Below are 8,229 nucleotides of genomic sequence, written 5' to 3'. Positions count from 1 at the left end.
TTGACCCTGAGAGGTCAGCTAAATATCTACAGCGGATCTAAAATATGAATAGTTAATTATAACTAGTTATGGTTAATTATTCATATTTCCTGTCATGAGCTGATTCGTTACAGAACATTAGGCCGCTTCCGTTTCGAGACAGTGGGGGTAGGGTTTGAGGGTTTCCCGGCAGCACGTCGTCATCACCGTGTCCCCCATCCGAGTCAGAAAAGCAGAGCTTAACGCACTGAGTTGCAGCAACTTTAAGACGCCACCACAGGAGCTTTTTAGGCAGCATAAGACAATGTCTGCAATTCTCTGAGTTCTCCAAAGCCTCTTCTGCGTGCTTGTGGCTCAAGCAGACCATGTGAATGGGTGAGGGTCCTTAGCGGCAATCAGCGCACCACACGTGGCTGAGCAGGCCCGTGATCAGCTGTTACCGGGAGGAGCGGCAGATTTAGAGAGCGACATATTGTCAAAAAACTGTCCGTGGCGGGCAGGCATAGAAGGGGAGCAGGTGAGATAATGTAAGAGCGTGGGCGGCTCAGGACGCAAAACACAGCTAACCTTGGCTGAACAGAAGACTGTCTCGTCCAGCGGAGGCTGGTCCAGGGATATTTCCTCCTGAAGACAGTAAAGTGAACAGTGAACAATCCAGCCAAACTGTGTTAGTGTAGAGAAGCGAATGTCAACTGGTGAACAGCAGCGCATGCAGGCCTTATATGCTCTCAGGTAAGGGCCTTACCGAGCATTGGCTGCATGCTTCTGTCTGTCTAGCCAAACTTGGTGCAATTGGATGCTTCTGCAGAGGTCAGATACGGATGTCCTTCCCATTGGTGGATCTCAAACACGAGATGATGAAAGAGAGCACTTATAGATGAACATACAAATCAATAGGGCTGCCCTCGACTAAGAATTTTTCTGGCCGACTAATCGCATGTTTATTAATAAACCATTTAAATCATTATAATTAGCCTTTAATTGCCTACATAGCCTAATAAGTGCTCAAGCACACGCATAAAACTTGCCACAGCGCACGGGCAGAAGTAATGATTATGAATGAATCAGAGAAAAACAGTAAGGAGACTGCATTAACATTTTAATAATTTGATAAACTCCTGCTTTCTTTGTTTTCGATTTAAGAGATGAACTCAGCAACACCCACTCGCCTTCTCTGCGGTGGACTCTGTTTGCATGTTTCATACGGATTACATAATCTGAGAATATTTGTTTTGCATTTGAATTAGTTCATTTGAAAGTAGATATTTCACTCTCTATAGATATATTTTCAATGTCTGTAAGGCAAAGATATACACAGAGTTTTGTGTATATAAGTTCAGAGAGACCGAGATGGCAGAAAGCGTATCATGTTTGCTTTCATTATTTTACAAAAGCGCTGTTTTTTTATTGTGAGTGCACACAAATAAACAGAGTCTTTACAGATTTGAAAGATTACTCTTATCTGTATGACCAAAAATGAAAAAATTTTAGGAGCAAGTGAGCACACCGGCGCCTCCATCTGTCCTGCTGTGAGCGCTGTTCAGCTTAAACACGCCGCACAGACACTTGAACAGCACACATTTCTTTAGGTTAACATTACATTGAGCGGCCATGTAAAGTTGCTAATACTTACATCTTTAAGATGATAAGTCATATTTGTGGTGGATGAATGATAGGCGAGCGTTTGGATGTTCTGCACGATGTACTGTATTACCATAGACTAGCCGTTAACCAAAGCATCTGTGCCAGGCCTCTCTTCGGCCTAGTCCTTTCCATTCATCAAGTGACTCTGACTCAAACTGGTTCTTTTCATCAACTAATTTCAGCAAGATCTTGGGGCCTTAAGATTGCATCAGGAATCTTTTTGAGACAGACTCGCAAGTATCAAACTTAGTCGTTTTAATTGATGCATTAAGTATCAGTTACACCTTTTTACAAGGTGTGTTTGAGCTAAGAATCTGACGTTTTCCCTCAGGTTTTAGATCTGCTGAATATGCAAAGTTTTCCATAAAATTCATTCTTTATGCCTCTTTCTGTGCTGAGTTAAACTTTAACCCTTTCCTATACCAACTGTATGTGTGTGTGTGTGTGTATGTGTATGTTAGACCAGTTTATGTGTTTATGTAGGATGTTAGACAAGTTTATGTGTTTATGTAGTTAATAAAACCTTACTTGTATCACACTTGACGTGTTCATTGTTTGCTCATAACCGGAGTCACTAATCATGCAGATTTACGCTACAAGCTTTTGTAGAATTGTACAGTAAGAAAGTTATTTCCCTTAACCAGGAAATTAACGTTCTTAGAATTGACAAGACAGTTGACCCTGAGAGGTCAGCTAAATATCTACAGCGGATCTAAAATATGAATAGTTAATTATAACTAGTTATGGTTAATTATTCATATTTCCTGTCATGAGCTGATTCGTTACAGAACATTAGGCCGCTTCCGTTTCGAGACAGTGGGGGTAGGGTTTGAGGGTTTCCCGGCAGCACGTCGTCATCACCGTGTCCCCCATCCGAGTCAGAAAAGCAGAGCTTAACGCACTGAGTTGCAGCAACTTTAAGACGCCACCACAGGAGCTTTTTAGGCAGCATAAGACAATGTCTGCAATTCTCTGAGTTCTCCAAAGCCTCTTCTGCGTGCTTGTGGCTCAAGCAGACCATGTGAATGGGTGAGGGTCCTTAGCGGCAATCAGCGCACCACACGTGGCTGAGCAGGCCCGTGATCAGCTGTTACCGGGAGGAGCGGCAGATTTAGAGAGCGACATATTGTCAAAAAACTGTCCGTGGCGGGCAGGCATAGAAGGGGAGCAGGTGAGATAATGTAAGAGCGTGGGCGGCTCAGGACGCAAAACACAGCTAACCTTGGCTGAACAGAAGACTGTCTCGTCCAGCGGAGGCTGGTCCAGGGATATTTCCTCCTGAAGACAGTAAAGTGAACAGTGAACAATCCAGCCAAACTGTGTTAGTGTAGAGAAGCGAATGTCAACTGGTGAACAGCAGCGCATGCAGGCCTTATATGCTCTCAGGTAAGGGCCTTACCGAGCATTGGCTGCATGCTTCTGTCTGTCTAGCCAAACTTGGTGCAATTGGATGCTTCTGCAGAGGTCAGATACGGATGTCCTTCCCATTGGTGGATCTCGAACACGAGATGATGAAAGAGAGCACTTATAGATGAACATACAAATCAATAGGGCTGCCCTCGACTAAGAATTTTTCTGGCCGACTAATCGCATGTTTATTAATAAACCATTTAAATCATTATAATTAGCCTTTAATTGCCTACATAGCCTAATAAGTGCTCAAGCACACGCATAAAACTTGCCACAGCGCACGGGCAGAAGTAATGATTATGAATGAATCAGAGAAAAACAGTAAGGAGACTGCATTAACATTTTAATAATTTGATAAACTCCTGCTTTCTTTGTTTTCGATTTAAGAGATGAACTCAGCAACACCCACTCGCCTTCTCTGCGGTGGACTCTGTTTGCATGTTTCATACGGATTACATAATCTGAGAATATTTGTTTTGCATTTGAATTAGTTCATTTGAAAGTAGATATTTCACTCTCTATAGATATATTTTCAATGTCTGTAAGGCAAAGATATACACAGAGTTTTGTGTATATAAGTTCAGAGAGACCGAGATGGCAGAAAGCGTATCATGTTTGCTTTCATTATTTTACAAAAGCGCTGTTTTTTTATTGTGAGTGCACACAAATAAACAGAGTCTTTACAGATTTGAAAGATTACTCTTATCTGTATGACCAAAAATGAAAAAATTTTAGGAGCAAGTGAGCACACCGGCGCCTCCATCTGTCCTGCTGTGAGCGCTGTTCAGCTTAAACACGCCGCACAGACACTTGAACAGCACACATTTCTTTAGGTTAACATTACATTGAGCGGCCATGTAAAGTTGCTAATACTTACATCTTTAAGATGATAAGTCATATTTGTGGTGGATGAATGATAGGCGAGCGTTTGGATGTTCTGCACGATGTACTGTATTACCATAGACTAGCCGTTAACGATCTGTCCGTCACAAACTTCGCCTATGGATTTTTTTTTTCTGCGACTAAGCGACTAATAAAATTTTGGTCAACCAAGCCTCTTCTGGTCGACTAACGATTAGTCAACTATTAGGGGGCAGCCCTACAAATTAATGAAGAGTTAAATGAGGATGAATTTGTATTTGTGCTTTTAGATTCATTTAGTCACATTTTCTTTCATATTTTTATTATTTTAAGGGGATTTTATTAAATATTAGTCCTATATATAAATACATATGAACCATTTGCTGCAGAGTGAGAATGTAAGACATAAAGCATATTACTTGTAATAGATTATTCATTTGGATATATTTTCAGACATTATTAAAAACTACATTTAATAGAATTTGACATTTAAATGTTGATTTGAAGTGTCAGTTATTATTATTGCAGTCAAATCTGGACACAGAAAAAGCATTTTGTTACTCATACTAGCTACAGCATGATCAGTCACAAGATATCAGAAAAAATATTGGCTCAGTGTGACCTGGGCGATATTTTAAAATATATAATTGAGTGTTTACATACCATGAACAGTGACGGTCTGTGGTCGAGGTATGTATCTTTCTCCTGTTTCAAAAAATCTGCATTGCAAGCAGCGACTGGCAAATTCAGATTCAAGTAGTTTTATTGGCATGGTAAAAAGGCTTTACAGCGCTGCTTTACATTGACAGCGTTTCGAACCAATGATGTTGTTGAGCATTATCAAATTTAGAGGCTACAATATGGCTGTGAATCATGCATTGATTGACAGCGCTCTGATCCGATGGCCAAGCTCTCTGATCCAAAATCACAAACCACATTCGCCGACATGTAAAAACAAAATAATCTTTAGAGTAATTTTATGAAAACATTTGGAATATTTAAAATATAGAAAAATAAAATCAAGCCTTGTCATCTTAAATTCCAGTGCAGTGAGTGCACACTCAGCACCCCTGGAAGGGAGTTTTCACTAGTGATACTGATAAAGGTCTAGGCCTTCCAAAATGTAGTATGTGAGAATTTCTAGAATTTTGACAAGGCAGTCATCCATGTATAGTAACAGATTAAACGAGTTATATTCCTAAATCAAAGTCACATAAACAGTCTCTAAAGTTACCACAAATGTGCATTTGTGTACATTTTTGAAGCAGAGTACAAACCAGTTCATAAAACTAAAACTAGACAGTTTGGCATGTTTGTGTGGATTACATTGTAAATACGAAATGACATGAATTTGTGCATTTTAATGTATTTGCTGTAGTAATACATGGATCGGCAAGCTTTTTTCACAGTTGAAACCTGATGATGATCCATGTTATCTCAGCATAACATGATTAATCATTGAGTATATGATCAATCATATACTCAGTAATATACCTGTATACTTTGTATACTCAGTAATATAGTCTATAGAAAAATAAAATCAAGCCTTGTCATCTTAAATTCCAGTGCAGTGAGTGCACACTCAGCACCCCTGGAAGGGAGTTTTCACTAGTGATACTGATAAAGGTCTAGGCCTTCCAAAATGTAGTATGTGAGAATTTCTAGAATTTTGACAAGGCAGTCATCCATGTATAGTAACAGATTAAACGAGTTATATTCCTAAATCAAAGTCACATAAACAGTCTCTAAAGTTACCACAAATGTGCATTTGTGTACATTTTTGAAGCAGAGTACAAACCAGTTCATAAAACTAAAACTAGACAGTTTGGCATGTTTGTGTGGATTACATTGTAAATACGAAATGACATGAATTTGTGCATTTTAATGTATTTGCTGTAGTAATACATGGATCGGCAACCTTTTTTCACAGTTGAAACCTGATGATGATCCATGTTATCTCAGCATAACATGATTAATCATTGAGTATATGATCAATCATATACTCAGTAATATACCTGTATACTTTGTATACTCAGTAATATAGTAATATACTTTGTATGCTTGTCAGTATAAGCCAAGTGCAGGCCTACTTCAGTCTAATTTTGTTAAGTATATCTCCAATAACTACATAACAAGTAGACTGAAAGGATACACTTTTATTTTTTGTTTAAAAGAAGTATACTAATGAAGTAGCACATTTGGATAAACTTCTTTTTTTAGAGTATCTACAATTCACCTGTCCTTGGACTGTGGGGGAAACTAGAGAACTCAGAAGAAACCCATGCCAACTCAGGAAGAACATGCAAACTCCACACAGAAAGGCCTCCCAGCTCAGCCAGGACACGAACAGGGAACTTTTTTGCTGTAAAGCAACAGCTTCCGCATCTACTATCAGCTGATTTGGAAAATTACCCATAAGCCAATAACATTGACAGACAACATTTTACATAAAAATATTTTTATTCAATGCCTGAATTGTAAATTTATTAACATTCATTAAAAATCATTAACAGATAAAACAAAAAGGTAAGGAAAACAGTCATAAATAACAATAATCTTCCAATACTTTTTATAAATTTCTCTGCTACTCTGCAAAAGCACATGTAAGTAAATGTAGGAAAGTAAATGATTATCATAATATTAGAATTATAGTTTATAATAATCATTATTAGTATTTTATTTTTATAGCTCCAGCCCCAAACAAACAGACCTGAACCAGCTAATCAAGGTGTTCAGGGCTACTTAAAATAAAAATGAGTTTTCAGTTATTTATTTAACATATACTCTATTTTATTCAGTGCATACTTAAGTGCAACAATAACATTTAAAATAGTACACAATAAATATTATGTTAATTTTGCTTAAAGAAAACTTTCAGTAAAAACAATTAATCGAATAGTTTAATGAGAGTATTCTTCATGTGTACTTTCATGAACTAAAATGGGTTAGAAGTATATACCTATAAGTTTACTTGTTGCACTGTTAAATAAAATAAAGCCAAGTATACTTACAATTAAGAAGTTAAATGAAGTATTCTATCTCGATCAAACGTTTGAGTGCAAGTATAGGCTAAATATTCTAATTTTTTTCTGTATACCTGTCAGTATAAGCCGCATACTTAAATATAATTTTAAGTATATATAAGTGCATAAAAAGTAGACTGAAGTATACTCTCGTATTTTTATATTATATTATATTATATTAATAGCACACTTGAATTTTTATTTTTTTTGTAAGGGATCCTGACTGCATGGGTGTTTTTAGCTTGTTAGCTTTTCTGTTTGTCTGCAGAGGCAGAAGAAACAGGATTCGGAACAAGTTCTTTTTACATATTTCTGGCCTCTTCTGTGTAATAAAATAGATATGGACAAGCATGAAAGTCCAAGGATCCAGTAGTACTGAGACAAGATGCATAAGTGCACCTTCCTAGGACTTGCAGTTTAAGGTAGGCTCGAATTTACCCTCCTTAACTGATGGATTACATGAGTATATCTCTGAAAGCTCACTGTCCAATTATAATCACGTTTCAGAAACGTCTTGATTTCATACCTCCTGGAAGTCTGATCACACTTACAATCAGAGAGAAAACACAGCTGCCACAGTGAGCCCTTGAGCTTATTTGGCACCCTTATGTGCCCTTGAGTTATGGGATTGTCCAAAGAGGGAAATTAGTACAAAAATCCAATACATTTTACTGGTGAACAGCTATGTTGATGCGCAATCATTCACACTGGTTCCCAAACTTTTGTCCTTGAAGCCCCGCTTCATACATAAAAAATAAATAAAAACGTTTGCATTGTAAAAATATTTATGTGATTTATGTGAAATGTGTTTATGTGATCGGCAAGCTGAGAGAACATGTATTGAATAAAGGGAAGTAATTATCAGCCGGTCAATGGCCAATCATTTTGAACATTCCTGGAATACACCTATGAATTTTTCTGAATATCTATTAAGCTTTTTTGACCTCAAAACATATAAGCTACCACACCCTCCTGCAAACTCTGGCACAGATTGGGAACCACTGGTTTAGGCAACTGAATCAAAAATAAGGACTATAATTTTTTGATGCACAAGTTTCTTAAATAAAACTTAACACATTTGAAGACATATCATTTGGAAATGAATGATGTCCAAAAAATCATATTCATGTTTATATAGGTATCTGGGAAATTTCACTGCAGTTATTTAGCAGCATAAATCACACAATATGGTTTTCTCAATCAGGAGGTCTGGAATAAAATCAGTGGAACAAATTTGTGCAATATATTAGTGTTATCTCCAAGGAAACTGGACTGGCTTTTAAAAACAATCATCCCTTCCAAAACATTTGTC

Source organism: Sinocyclocheilus grahami, unplaced genomic scaffold (assembly GCF_001515645.1).
Source record: "Sinocyclocheilus grahami isolate Dianchi unplaced genomic scaffold, SAMN03320097.WGS_v1.1 scaffold369.1, whole genome shotgun sequence".
In the NCBI taxonomy this organism is placed as follows: Eukaryota; Metazoa; Chordata; class Actinopteri; order Cypriniformes; family Cyprinidae; genus Sinocyclocheilus; species Sinocyclocheilus grahami.
The sequence above is the reverse complement of the archived record's forward strand: the minus strand, read 5'-3'. Positions refer to the sequence as shown.